Here is a 14,752-nt window from a genome sequence, read left to right as displayed (position 1 = left end):
GTTTGTAGGGGAGGGTGGAGAAGGCTGCAGGAGGCTTCCCAAGGCCTGTTGTGGGCAGACTGAACTGTGGGCAGAGGAGGCAGCGGGTGCAGTGACCCCTGGGTGAGTTCCCAGGGCTCTGCTGCCCTGTGCCGCGGGCTCTGCTCCCGCTCTGGCAGCGGGTGGGTGCGAACCGCCCCAGGGCCAGGGCAGGGGAGCAGCTGCCGGGCATCAGCTCGGCTGCTGGGGGGGTTGTTCTGGGCACACCAGGGGGTGCCTGGGCCAGCGCCTCTGGCCCACTCAGACTGAGCTCAGCTCGGGGGTTTAGTCGCAGGACCTGGGTGTGGGCTAGGTCGGGTTGGAGCTTGTTATCAGAGATCACCAGTGACTTCTAGGAATTAGTGGTTGTTCCCGAGCTGTTTCTCTCCTCTGAAACTACAAAATTGCTTACTGATTCCTGGTGCTTGGGAATGTTGTGGCTGCTTGGCAGTGCATGGTCATACTGGAGCTGTACCAGCTTTTTACAAAAAAGTTAACTGTGTAGAAAGTACAGTCCAATGTCTAGTCAGAAATAGTCTCTGAACTTACTCGTTACCCTTTTTTTCACAGTAATATAACATCTATATAGTTTTCTTACTCCTTAAATATTCTGTTCCCATTTTTATTTTTATGCATGTGTGTATATACACACTCTATAAATATATATATTGTTCATAGATGTTTGTTGTAGCTGCATAACACACACTAAATTGCTCATTAGATGAATGAATTTGGTTTTGCACTTGACGTACAAACATTGTTTAGATAAATGACCCGATTTTTGTTCCTGTGTGCTGAACACTTGCAGCTCACGAAGCTGCGCTCTGGCATTGTACCTACAGCCTCTCCTGTTGTTGTGATTATATATCACGTGTTTTCATTGCTCCCTCTGTGGTCCTGTCTCTCACAGCGACAGTTTATTATTATGAGAACAAAAAGGAGATAGAAATGGTATATATTTCATAAAGATTAATTTTCTTCTAGTACATCTGTTGTGCTGATCAAAATAAGTTTTTATGGCTTAAATATTTATAAAAAATGCCAAGTGTCTGTGTATGAAACACTTTTTGCTACTTTCAAAAAGCTGCAAAAATAGCTAATTATAAGCAAGTAAGCTACAAGAGGATTTCAGAGAAGTGTTCAAATGAAATATTAAAGTTCAAATCTAGAAACATGATCCCATATTTGACAGTGAATTCCTAGAACTTATAGTTCCTTAGGAAGAATTTTTGGTGGTGCGTATTTTAGCTGGACTGCAGTGCCAGCATTCTCTCTGCTGTAAGGTGATACATACAGCCTTTAGCAGGAACACAGAAAGGAATTAAAAATCCATCTGAAAGTTCAGTGAAGATTGAAAAATTTAAATCCTCTTTTTTCTTGCAAAAAATCTGAGTATTTAGGAACACAAAATAATGTTTTGTTCTACTCAGATCATGAAAAATCAAGTCTCTAAGAGAGCTTACAGTTTATAAGACTTGTCCTAAGAACTTACAAAAACAAGGACATTTGGGTGAGACATTTGTTTATCGTTTGGCATGTAGATTTTATACTGTTACCCAGTGTCATCTGCATTGTATAATATATCATACATAATACTGTGTCTCTCATCTATAGAATGTTTTCAGACACATCTTTGCTCAGCTGCTGGGTTTTCAGCGCTGCCTATTGAACATCACTTTGAAATTCTAAAAATCTTCAGTAAACAACTTGCAGCTGTACATAAAATTGATGTTGGCATCTCATGTATTTAGGCTGACTTAAAGTCTGTTCAAGTAGACTTTGAGACTGAATCATTTATATTTTTCTTTTCTTTTCTTTTCTTTTCTTTTCTTTTCTTTTCTTTTCTTTTCTTTTCTTTTCTTTTCTTTTCTTTTCTTTTCTTTTCTTTTCTTTTCTTTTCTTTTCTTTTCTTTTCTTTTCTTTTCTTTTCTTTTCTTTTCTTTTCTTTTCTTTTCTTTTCTTTTCTTTTCTTTTCTTTTCTTTTCTTTTCTTTTCTTTTCTTTTCTTTTCTTTTCTTTTCTTTTCTTTTTTTTCCATCCCAGATTAGTTTATTGGCTGCGAAGAGCCACGGACACTTTGTGCCCTGATGGGGGATTCAGGATCCAGACGATCGACTCTAGTATCTCGGTTGCCAATATTCAGGAGAAGTATGAGCCGGAGACACGACTCCCTCCCTTCCTCACCTTCTCTGCTGATGCCACTGGTGTCCACACCCCCTCCCCATCCAGCACTAACTCCAGCTCAGGGAGCACAGGCAAGCGCCAGAGTATTTTCCACACTCCTTCCATCAGCTTCCGTAGCAAGAGAGGGAGCGAGCAGAAGCCTGACTCGGCTGGTCAGAATGTCAACATCTCAAATGGTGCCCAGTCCTCTCTTGGCACGTTTCAAAAACTGAGCTTAGAGAAACACATTAAAAGCAGAGGAAGGCATTCACTTGGCTTTGGCAGCTCACGTAGCAAGAAGATAACAAGGTCTTTGACAGAGGATTTTGAAGAGGGAAGGAGCCCTCAGCTGATAAGAATGTCTTTATCAATTGCATAACTCTGGGAAGAATGAGGGTGATGATCCAGGCTTTGCAGAGGCGCAGAGCCGGTACTCTGTCAAACAATCCACATGGAAACTTCTCCCTAAATCTTTTTCATCACACCACGGATTTTCCAGACCAGTTCGGGAGAGTCAACCAGTTCCCTCTGTGCAGCAATCCAGGTGCTTGCTGGAGGTTAAATCGCACGCAGAAAGTGAACCTGTGATGGCCGAGGCCTCTCCTCTGTGCTCGGCCCAGAGACAGAGGGCGTGGGAAGCTCCTTGCAGCCCCCGCTGCTCTCGGGGGACCTCATGGCTGCCCAGGCCCCTCCAGCTTTGTTGCCCTGACAGAGGATTCTGTTTTGGATGTCGATGTTCTGCCCAGCGGCGGGACTGGGGTGCTGCTCACAGAGGGGTTTGGCCACAAGGGCTCTACCTCTTGATCTTCTTTAATCCTGCTGCTGCTCCTGTGAGGAAATGGAGATTGTGGACAGTGCTGGCCATTCTGCTGGTGTATCGCCCGTGAGTCGTGCAAGCTCCTGGCGTTGAGTCTAACACCTTGTTCAAAACCCCAGCTGCTAATCAAACAGAAGTGTTGTTGCAAGCCAATGAACTACACGTGAACGGTGCCAGGCACATGCGAGAAATTAACTCGGGAAATGCACGTTCAGAAACCTTTGCGTTACAGCGCAGAGAAGAACCAGGGACGCTGTCTTCAAAAGCACAGGGGTTGGGTGGGGGCAGAAATGAAAGCACCGTCCAGGCACACGAGAGAGACAATTCCTGTAATGGAGTCTAAGATTGTTCCATGTTCTGAACCCCAGTCCTGTAAAACACAACAGGGCTATGAAACAAACCCTTCTAAAGGTATGTTTTGTGGTCTTTTCATTGGGGGTGGGGTGTGTGTGTGTGTGTTTGCCTCAAGTTCTTCTGTAAGAATTGTTTGGTCATAAAGTGTTTTTGTAGACTTGCAAGTGCTAGCTAGGAAGTTCAAAAGTTACGCATTGTCTCCTCCTCCCAAATTACAGGAATTAAACATAAAGTCTCTGATTTTTTTGAGCTCCCGTTTTACAGTTTGCTAACAACCCCCAGTGCTGTTCATGGCTTTGCTTTCCTATGGTGGAAAATGAATTCAGAGAGGGAGCACTGCTGCTCGTCTCTTGTTGAGGGCTGGAGCTGGGACTTTTGGGGCATGCCTAGTTTGGACTTGAGCCAAATAGTTGCATTGTTTGAGATGGAAACATTGCCAGAGAAATACACCTTCTTTTAGTCTGGTTATGAAAAATAACACAGTTTATCTTGTATTGATCTGGGTTTTGAAATTTCCTGACTCTTGCTTGCTCTACTGAACTGATGGTCTAGAGTAGCTTGGAGTAGATGTTTCTGTGGCAGAGTGTGAGACATCCTGTTTCTGCTTCCATCTGAAATAACATTGTGCAAGTTCTCATTATGTCCTCTGTGAAATGGAGAGAGTTAATTACCATCTAAATTTCACACTGGATCTTTAGCTAATGAAGAAAAATTTGGAAATATTAATGAGATTAAGTGGAGAGGCTTTGCCTAGAAACCCCAGTCTGTAGAGATGCAGATGAACAAAGGCCCTTGAGTGAAGGACACATGTCAGAAGGCATTTATCTCTGACAGTTTATTTTCTCAAACCAACCTAAACACTGGTGCTTTCTTGCATAATTCTGAGGCTGTATCTGGTGGGCCAGAATTTGTGAGTTAACAAGACTTCATTTATAGTGTTTGTATTAAAAGATGAAAGAGTGTAAACTCATATGAATTCATACCCATTTTTTTGCTTGGATATTTATCTAGACATGCTGATTATAAGCAATCAAAAGCAATCTTGCTTTTTGAATCGTTTGTCACTGCAAGGCTTGGTTGGATATCTTGTACGTAAATGGCAATATAAAGTCAAATTAATCCACTAACTTAGCTTTCACCAGAAGGGACCTCTTTTCCTCACAACCTTAGTCAAAATATTTCCCTTGGTGTCTGTTCGCAGTCCTGAGCACTTGGTTGGCTTCCTTGCAGCATTGACTCATCTGGGGTGAGCTCATCCTTTTGCACAGGAGTTACCAGAGGGTACTGCAGAGCAGCCAGGGAGCAGCTCGCAGTGATGGTTGGGAACACACCGGGCGTTTGAAACTCCCCCATTGACAGTTGGATGTGCACTCTGTTTTTGGAAGGCAGCTCACCGGAGTTGAAACTGTGACAGAGGGATTTTTGTAAATGGGATTCATGTTCACAGAAACACTAGAGCTAATACATAATAGAGCTAATACGTAAAAGTTGATGATTAATTGTTACGGTTTTATAGTGCTGTTCAAAATGCAATTTTTTTTGACTTGTGTGATGAAGAATGTATTTAAAATTAGAAACTGGCCAAGTGTACAAAAGGACCATTGAAAAAAGATATAAAATCCTGTCATATGAAATGAAACAAATACAGGAAAAGCTTACATGGCATTCAGTAAGATATGGTTATAAGTAGTTTTATCTGTTACAAACAGACTGGCTTGAATGTTTGGTTTTGCTAATATAGTGTTTAAAAACAGATGTGGATGCAAAATATTTCTTTGCATTTTTTTAAATAGATATTTTCTGTAGCAGGATTCATAGCTGATGTCATTATAGATAGTATTGTGAATGTGACATTAATGTATGAGCAGGTTTGATGTCCCATATATTTCTTAGTATGCCTTTATATATTTTTATGTGATAGGGATTTTTTTGAAAAGCCTTAGAGAAAATGTCTGTTCTCTCGCAAACGGCAGAAGAAGATAAGATTTTCTGTGTTACATTTCTTATGCTATTATGTTTTTCTCTTTCCCCATCTCTAAATTTGCCCTAATACCTCCAAATGTAATTTTTCCTCCTCTTTTCTGGTGTGTTACTGTTTAACAGCAGTAATTGGGACTGGGATTCAGCCTGCTGGCTGCAGGCTGGATTTGGAGGGTGCAGGTGCAGAGCTGAGCTGGGAAGGACAAACAGAAACCAAACCCAGTGTGCATCCCTGTGCTATGCAGTGATAACAAAGCTGTGACCTGGCCCTACAAAACCTGGACTCGCCTCTGGACACAGGGTGAGCCAGGCTGGGTTGTGGCAGCAGTGGACCAAGCGATAGTTTCTCTCATGGATTTTACGGTTTGGAAATGTCCTGGAATGAGGGAAGAAAGGAAAGGGTGGAGCAAGGGTCCCTCTGGATTCTGCGAGGAGCTGTGGACTTGGCTGTAGCGTGCCGAGTGTGCTGGTCACTGGGGGCTGAGCAGTGGCGTGGTGGCCCAGGGGACAGTTTTATCTGGGTGAGCAGGATCTGCTTCCTGCAGAACATGCTCTGTGCCATCGCCTCTCAGCGTAAGCATTTCAAGCAAAGCAGTGTTCCCATTAAGAAAATATTTGTAGAGAGTAGTTCTTTGTAATGATTGCTGGTTCCTTCTCTACTTGTGGTTGACCTTGCCAACAGCTTCAGTCCATACCGAGAAGGCAGATCTGTTGAGAAACGACTGAGATCCCCTTCAGAAGGTACTGCTGGAGGCAGTCAGCTGATCGTAAAACCAAAGGATGGAAATACAGAAGAGCTGAACAGCCTACAGAAGCAGAGAGCAAGCTCATCCTCTTCAGAAATGAACAGCACGGTGAGTTTTATTTCCATATGCCTAAGTTTTTGTTTTTCTGTGACTGGTGTAACTGTAATGAGAAGCAGCAACTTTACAAGTAATGGATGACAATAAAGGGGGGAAAAAAACAACGAGCTGTCTCAGGCTTCCAAAATATGATCCAGACTCAGCTACAGATATTAAAAAGCCTTTTTTTCAGGACATGATGTTGTGAAAAGGTTTGCATATTTTCTGTGAAGAGATTCTTGTCATGCTTTGCTGGTCAGCCTGGGAGAGGGAGACTGCAGCAAAATTCAGTGTGACTATTTCTGAGGTTAAATACAGTGAACTACTGTGTGGCAACACTTGGTTGTTACTGTGTTAGTTGCTTCATGAACTCATGTCTGGTACGAGGGAGATGAGATTTCGATCAGAGCTTGGATAGAGAGGAAGTTATCTGGAAGGAGGCTCGTTTGAAAGGTCTGAGCGATCCCTTTCGAAGCTGGTGATGAGTTTGAATGCTTTCACTCTGAGCACAGGGTACGGAGGAGAGGAAAGGATCTCTTGGACCCTTGAGGGTCCCGAGGACTGGAACAGCTAAGACAGATCAGATAACTGCAGGAGAGGACTTCTGAAACCTCTTCTAGTGAAGCAATAGTAGAAGAAACTGACTGACTGACAAGTTTGTGTGTTCCTATAGCCAGTGGGAATAAACATTTCAATGTGAGTGTAATTTATGCTTACATATGTGCTCTCCAGTGAGTGCAGGAAAGGAAATACTGATTGAACATCTGCAGCAATGGCATCTGCTCTTTAGCTTATGGGAATCATTAAAACAACTTTTATGGACATTATTAGATCAAAATATTTTATTATCATGCTAGCTGAAAAAAGAAGGATTCACTTTGTGCTCATATCTGAAAACAGCTTTTCACAGAAGGCAAGAAGCTCCAAGTTTCTTACACCTGCCTAGAGTTTCTAAACAGGTGTGTAAATAAAGGGGCTTTTCTGTTTCAGATTTACGTAATAGCTGTTATGTTACGATGATGCAAGACCAAACACACCCCTGAGAGACTCAGATGTGAGCACAACTGCTCTTTTGAAGAGAGAATTTTTTCAGTTTTCAGAGATGTGAAACTGATTGGTTCAAACTGATGTTGGATTTCCAGTTACGTGCTTTTGGTGGAGTTTTAGGCTTATTCTCCTCTTAGCAGTATCAGATTGTACAGATTTATCAGCATTCACTGATGAATTTTATACTCCCTGAGAGGGCAGGAGGCAAATTAATTTTAGAAAGGAAGCCTTTCTGGTTTCTAGATTGTTGCTAACTTGTCAGATAAAGTAGTACAGTAATGCAAAACTTACTTCAAAAAAAAAACCCTTGATTTTTTAATATTTTCTTTTAATCCACTGGATTAATACATCCAGAGATACAGCATAGAAATAAAGAGGTAGAATTGCTAAATCGTAGATGAAACCTTTGCGCTATTCAAGCATATAGGTACAGCATGTTTCTCTGTTTCTGCAGGAAGTTCACATCTAAGTATCAGTGAATAACATTTTTCAAAGCCAGAAAGAACATGATGACATTTGAAGATGCTGTTTCATGTAGGCATGCACAGTGTTACGCAGGTGTAGTGCCTGCCCTAAAAAGCTGGTTAGCTGTGGCTCAAGCATGTAAACCTGGTTTGCGTCGTTAGACCCAAGCTGTTAGGCAGATCTCTGTGTTAATGTTAATACTAGGCTGGACTGATGCCATAGGGCTTCATTCTGTTCAGCCCTGTGTTAATGATGGGACTGTGTTAATGATGGGACTAGGAAGGGACAACACAGTAACAGCAGGAAGTCAGCAAAATGTGCATGGGGGTAGGTGGTGATTTGAGTCTCTTTGTGTTTTGTGTATGAAATCCACAGGTTTTTTTCCAGTTTCACTAGCAAGATTGTCCACAAATTCACAAGTGCTTGCTCATGCTTATTGGTATTACAGTCACAGACCGAGAACTTTTACGTCAAGGTAACTGCGCATACTTATGCGTGATAAAAGCTTTTTTTAGTAAAAAGTGAGATATAAGTAGTAGTAAAACAACCAAAACCAACACTACACCCCCTTCCACACACACGCCTTCCACCCCCCGCCTCCCCAACCAGAAAGCAAAAGAATAAGCAGAGTTCCCTGGAAGGAAAAGGAATTTAAAATGGAAGAAATTGAATGTTCATAATAATACATATCTGAAGAGTAAAAAGGCCCCTGCAAAATACTTCTCACAAGCAATGTTTAGCACCACAGTAACAGATTGTTACCAGTGAATGATCCTAATGAAGAATAAATACTGGGTAAAGAATTGGAGTTACTAAATGAAGTGTTATTAAAAACCTTAACCTAGCTTTCTTGTGTACCTATAAAACCATTAGTCACTCCTCTGTGGCTACGTGTATTCATTTTGTTCACTTTTGAAAGGAGATGAACCCCTGGCATTCAAGGGCTGGCGAGTTGATGGGAGGTGGCCGAGGCTCCCTGGCAGGGCAGCGCTGCTGTTCAGTTCTGCTCCCAGGCACCCAGGGAGGGGCAGGAGCTGTGGATGCTGGTTTCTGGCATCATCCAGAGCTCGTGTGAGGAGCTTTGTGGTGTAGAAGATACCCTTTCCTCACAAACTGAAGAAGGTCCTCCAAGACCCTGTTTGCTTTCTTTTCCTTGTTGGCAAGTGGTGTGGGTGGCTTCTGCTGAGGGGCTGGCGGGAGTAAGGAGCTAGAATAACGGAGGGGGTGCTGGGTTTTCACAGGAGGTGAGAAGAAGGAAAAAAAGATTAGCGTCTGAGAAACTGTTCTTCCTCCTAAACAGCTTGCTCAGCAGAATATTCTTGCATGATTAACAGTGCTCTTTTTGAAGGCGATCGATAAAAGCTTGGCTAGGTGGATCTCCTAAATACTGAGAATGTGTATCAAACCTGCAAAGATGGTCACCACCTCCCCCAAGAGTGGCATTAACTCCTTGAGAGGTGTGGGAAGTAATGATAATCTGGGCAGGAGCAATGCTACTCACAAATGAGATTTAGGGAAATAAAAAAGTCTTTCAAAGTGACTCTGCAAACATGCCAATTCCGTAGTACTGTAAATAATGACCTGAAACAGCCCCTTGAGATGAACTGCTGAGGTTACTGATGATGGGTGGTTTCCATCAGAATGGTTTCAAAGCCATCATTCTTGCAGTGACCGATTTCTGCCACAAGATGCCACCATTTCACTACAAATGGTGTCAGACTGTAGCACTACAGTTGACACAAAGGTGAAAACTGAAGTTGAGGACAGGTTTTTGGAACAGTTCAATGTGGATCAGCCTATGCAGTATAATAGACCCTTTTGAAATGAACATGGTTGGTACTGATGCAGTTTAAAGAGATTTATATTGCTGTAGAAACTCTGGTCATTCAAACGTTCCAACTATGAAGTCGTCAGTTACAACTTGAAACATTTAGACATAACATATAGACCAGTTAACTGCGTCTCAGAAGATGGATGGCGGCTGTGGCTGACCTCTCTGCTCTCCAGTCAGGTGGTGCTTTTCTCCTGATGTATAAGAGAGGGAAAAAGAAAGAAAATGCAAAGCAGCATGGTGAAAGACCTGAATGACCTGAAATATGCAGCCCTACAAGACCAATGAAAAGAATGTAAATGTGGGTAGTTGAAATGTAGGAGAGAATTAGAATAACCACATCGAAAAAAATAGGATCTCACCCAGATCACGGTAAGTTCTGTAAGAGGATTAGGAGATGGAACAGCAGGGAAAAGAGTTGATGTGTACGAGGAGAAATTGAGGTGTGTGTGAGCGACGAATTTATCCATCACTTCTCACAGCAGTGGCTAATATGGAAAGGTGACTATACTAAATACCACCTTTGCCAGTAGTAGAGAGGAAATGTTTAAAAAAAAGAAAAAAAAAATTAAAAATTGCTGTTTTTAAAAAAAGTTGCTGATAGAGATTTTGAGACACTAACAAATTACAGTCATTAAAACCAGATAGTCATGAAGGGTGATACAAATGAAAGTAACTGTATGTTACTACAAGTTAAAAAAAAAGTTCAGAGGATTGTTAGAGCTCCTAGAGCACACTGCCCAGCCTCAGGACGTGAGCTGCACTGTGCTGTGTGCACACGTGTGTTGTTACTCTGTCAGAAATACGGCTGCACACGTGCAGTAGAACGAGACTGCCCACTGACATTTGGCTCTCTTGGATGTGTCTTTCTGTCCCTCTGCAATTGTTTACATGGAAAGTAACTGCCTGTGTTTGTGACTGCTCCCTTGCACACACCTGGCTATCACCACATGTGCCATAAACTAAAAGAAACCTTATTTTTCTGCTTTTTCCTGTCTCGGTGAACATGACTCCTGTCCTTTGTCCTGCAGGACTGCATTTCTCTGGGCCCTCTCTCGAGCACAGGTCTTTCTTCAGTTTCTCGTACTTTAATCCTCTCTAAACGTTGCCTTTTTTTAATTTCTTAAATTCAGCTACAGGTTTGCTTTTGCAGGTAAAAATACTTATGTTTGCCCTCAGTGCTGCATCATCCCCTTCTTTTGCCTAGAGCAGGGCAGCCTGGCCTGCTTGTGTCAGTCCAATGAGAGCTGCACAACTGATTTTTCTGGATTGTTGCTCTGCCTGTGCCGTTTCTTTCTTTGCATCTTTCCCATGGTTCCAGTACAAGAGATGAAACTGCTTGTTGCCAGGTAAAGGACTTCCATGGCCTAAGGCCATCCCGGCTTTTTCCCCCTCAGCTTTAACAGTGATACAAGTCTTCATTGCCTGCTTGTCAAACTGTCAAGTAGTTGCATTCCTGTTTTCTCCCTCACTGCCTGTCGTGCACTAGCTTAATGGCAGTTACCACAAAAGTTTCTTCATTTGCTTTTTCAAATTTAATTTTTTTTTTTTTGACTTGCCTACAAGTAACAGCACAATACTGAACTAAGATAATTTTTCAAGATGCGTGCTGGTATTGCATTACTGAGGTTTTTTTTGCTTATCCATCCCATGCTGACACTTGGTGAAGTGCTAAGGCTTGGACAACAGGCCCAAGCCAGAGCTGACCTATAGATGAATCCTGTATATTTTATAACTGATAACCATTGTGCTAACAGGTATTGTACTAAGTTATAACAAACCACCTAGTCTGATGTAAAAGGTGGAAGTGTTGAAGCCTGAGCAACAGGCCCTGCACCGAAACTGCTAACTCAGTATGTAATCCCTAATGAAATCTGCATGGAGGATGGAGCTGTCTTGGATGTATCTTTCCCTTCCTTTGGATGTGAATAGAACAACAGAGTCACGGAGGCAGGTGTCTGTCCCCGAGACCTGATGTGATGAATGTATCTTTCCCTTCCTTTGTATGTGAATAGAATAACAGAGTCATGGAGGCAGGTGCCTGTCCCCGAGGGCTGATGTGAGACCTTGCTCATAATCTGATCCGATAAGCAGAGAAATTCCCTCAGTTTCTTCCTTGAGCCCTGGCCAGGCTCTGGGGGAACCTAATATGAAATTTAAACCAGATATTTCCGCTTAAAACAAAGGTGCCAGCTATTCTGGCTTGCTGACTTGTAGCATATAAGGCCGGACCCGCTCACAGCGACTTTGGGTGCCTCAGCTACGGGTGGACGCCCCACGTAGGATCTCCCACTCCCTGGGACAGGCTCAACAAATCCTCGCTGCACCCGGGGCTGCCCAGCGCCTGCGGGTCTGGATGGTGGGAACGGGTGCGAGTGGGGATGGATCTTTCTTAATCACTATTCTCTCTCTCAGGTAGTAATGAAGTGATGCATTACCCTGCATTTTCCTGTTTGTTTAAGTGCACTATTCTGTCTTCTCTTACTGTATGTTTTCTGTATTATTCTCTTATATTATTTAGTTATGTCTAGTAAAATACGCCTGCTCTTTTCACTCTGGTGTCTGAGTTTAATTGATATCCCTAATCAGCAAAACACTGTTTTCTACTCCATGTTTACAAATCTCTACCCATTTAAAGACCTCATTCTCCTCTCACACCTGCATGGACAAACTGACTTACTCTGGTATGAAACTGGTTAGGCCAACACAGAACCCAGACAGGCCTTGTGTCTCTAACATGAGCCATCCAAGATCTAGGTATCTAGCCTAAATTAGCCAGCTGGGTTTCCCACCACATCCCAGGCCATCCAATTTTTACTGGATGATCTGGTGTCTTGGTTTTCCCCTACGGGCCAGCCTCAGCTGGCTTATGGCAGGCAGCTCAATGAATTCTTGCTTGCTTCTCTAATTTCTTGGGAGTGCCTTAAAAATGTGAATCAGGCATTAGGGCAAGAGCTGTAACGGCATCTTGCTACACCAGAGCAACGCTAACTCCAAAACCTATCAGTGATTTCAGTGTAGGCAGTGCTGGGAAAGTGTGTGTTAATCACTGTCTGAGTTTGGGACATCTCTACTTTGTCTCCCTGAAACTGCCCAGCACTGCAAGTACAGAAGCTGCAGGGCAAGAGGCTTCTATTGTAACAGGCAAAGACAATGGACGACTTCTTGCACAGGCTCAGTGCAGAGGTTTTATGTCTTCTGAGACAAAAGCTTTTACTAAAAAACTGATCTGAATTAATGGATTTTTCAGAAGGAACGTAAGGCAGAGAGATGCCATTGGGATGGGGCAACCTCACAGTCAGATACAGGAAGGGAGTTTTTCCTGAACATCTCACCTCTTTGCTGCTCTTCATCTTTCCATGGCTTCCAAGATCTGTGAAACTAATTTAATCAACTTTAAACAATGTCCTTTATTAAACAGAACATGTGAAGAGGAAGAATTTAACCCGTGCATGGTGTGAGAGTACAGACGTTTGTCCAGTTCATGTCTAATGCCTTTTGTTTTTGAGAAGAATATTTGACACATGAAGTATAATCAGCAACTTAGCTCTCCAGTTTGCCTTCTTGACTTGCTTCTGGTGCCTCACCCCAAGAGTTATGCATCAGTCAATGTATTTCATATCCTCCCACTGGCCTTGAAAAAAGGCAACCAGCCACAAAGCTGTCTAAATGCTGCAAGATTATCAGGTGAGCCTCACTGTTCAAAGACAAACTCATCAATTACTTTGTAATGAGAACAAAGGGAACAAAGAATCAAGAAGGTATTTTTAGCACTAACCAAGCCCAATGTATTCCAACATGCTTAAGTACCTACACAGGCATATTTTATAAAATATGTTCAGCTTCCCGAACAGAGTCTGAACTGACAGTGCAAAAATCAACCCCCTTGCTTTTTTTACCCTTTCATCAGGGTCTGCTGATGTTATAGTAGGACTGTAAGTTGACTAAAAAGGCACGTCCTCAGCTTCTTGGTCTCATCCCACACCTCTCCTTCCCAGTACTGACTGCGGATCCCTCCTCTCCCAAATCCTCCTGTGCATGAGAGGTGCCATGTTTGGCCTCTGTGTGAGGACAGAGCTAGCACAAGAAGGAAATATCAGGAGTGCTTCTCTGGGGTGAGTTGCAGTTGCCACTAACCATTCACAAGGGACAGCTGGCATGTGAATTGTGTATCTCTAAATAAAACTTGTGAGGACACAGGAGTGAGCAGAGGGGCAAACTCCATGTGAGGCGGGTTCTTCTGCTCTGTTTTTTTCACCCAGAGGAGACCAACACTGTAACAAACTCTGATTTTGTTCATCTCTGAAGATTGGGTAGCATCCCCATACCACCCTCACGAACTAGAGAAAGGATGGATTAGTATTTAAGTAGCAGGTAGAACCACAACTCTGCCTAAGAAAAGACACTTTCCAATGGCTTAGCCTTGCTTGCTGAGCCGATCTGCCAGGCTGCACCGTCTGCCAGAGCAGGCAACGTGACTTCTGACAATGAGATCCAGTCATGCAGTGAAGAGATTAATTCACAGCAGTTATAATACCTATTGAACAACTCATTAAATCAGCCAGGTTGTGCCATCCAGCACACCTGATGGTCTCAATCTAATGTCTCACCCTGGCCCTGGGGTCATCAGTGGGCAGCTGTAACTATAAGTGATGGAAAAGACATTTTCCCAGGAGAGTGTCTGTTGCCTGGAACTCAGGCATCACTGATTATTTTCCCTGTGTTGCCCATTCCAATCTTTCCTTTCCAATCTTCTTATCCCTAGAGGGCCTATGCAGCTTTTTAGTGACTTGAAATCAAGGTATGAAATCAGCAATATTCTGATTACAGGTAAGTTCTGGAGGTAACACCTGTGGGCTTATAACGACACCACGTTAGCACTGTATCGATCTACGGATCTGCTATTGTCTCTGCAAAGGGAGGAGCTGATTCATCTAAAAGGTCAGATTTTGTTTCCTTATTCCTGCAAAGCCTTCAAGTGTGTTACACTTGGAAGATGGAAGGACTTTCAGGAATGCCAAAGCAATTGTATGCGTTTTTCAGAAATTGTAGACTTCTTTAAACATGACTCTTTTCAAAGAAAATTGACCCACCAGGTACACATCTCTCAGCTAACAGAAAGCACGCAGCGTCCACCACATTTTAAGATTCCCACTTGGCTAGTTGGGTCCTTCCTGCTGAGAAGCACCTTGGAGCATGAGTCACACCCTGACCTGCAAAGGACCGGTGAGTTTAC

At 42.9% G+C, this 14,752-nt stretch overlaps 1 pseudogene; it reads left to right on the top strand.

The window, feature by feature from the left end:
• Positions 1-1,578: 1,578 nt before the first annotated feature.
• LOC141936537 (serine-rich coiled-coil domain-containing protein 1 pseudogene) lies at positions 1,579-6,781 on the top strand (annotated as a pseudogene).
• The last annotated feature ends 7,971 nt before the right edge of the window (positions 6,782-14,752 follow it).

Source organism: Strix uralensis, chromosome 33 (genome assembly GCF_047716275.1).
Source record: "Strix uralensis isolate ZFMK-TIS-50842 chromosome 33, bStrUra1, whole genome shotgun sequence".
In the NCBI taxonomy this organism is placed as follows: Eukaryota; Metazoa; Chordata; class Aves; order Strigiformes; family Strigidae; genus Strix; species Strix uralensis.
The sequence above is the reverse complement of the archived record's forward strand: the minus strand, read 5'-3'. Positions and strand labels throughout refer to the sequence as shown.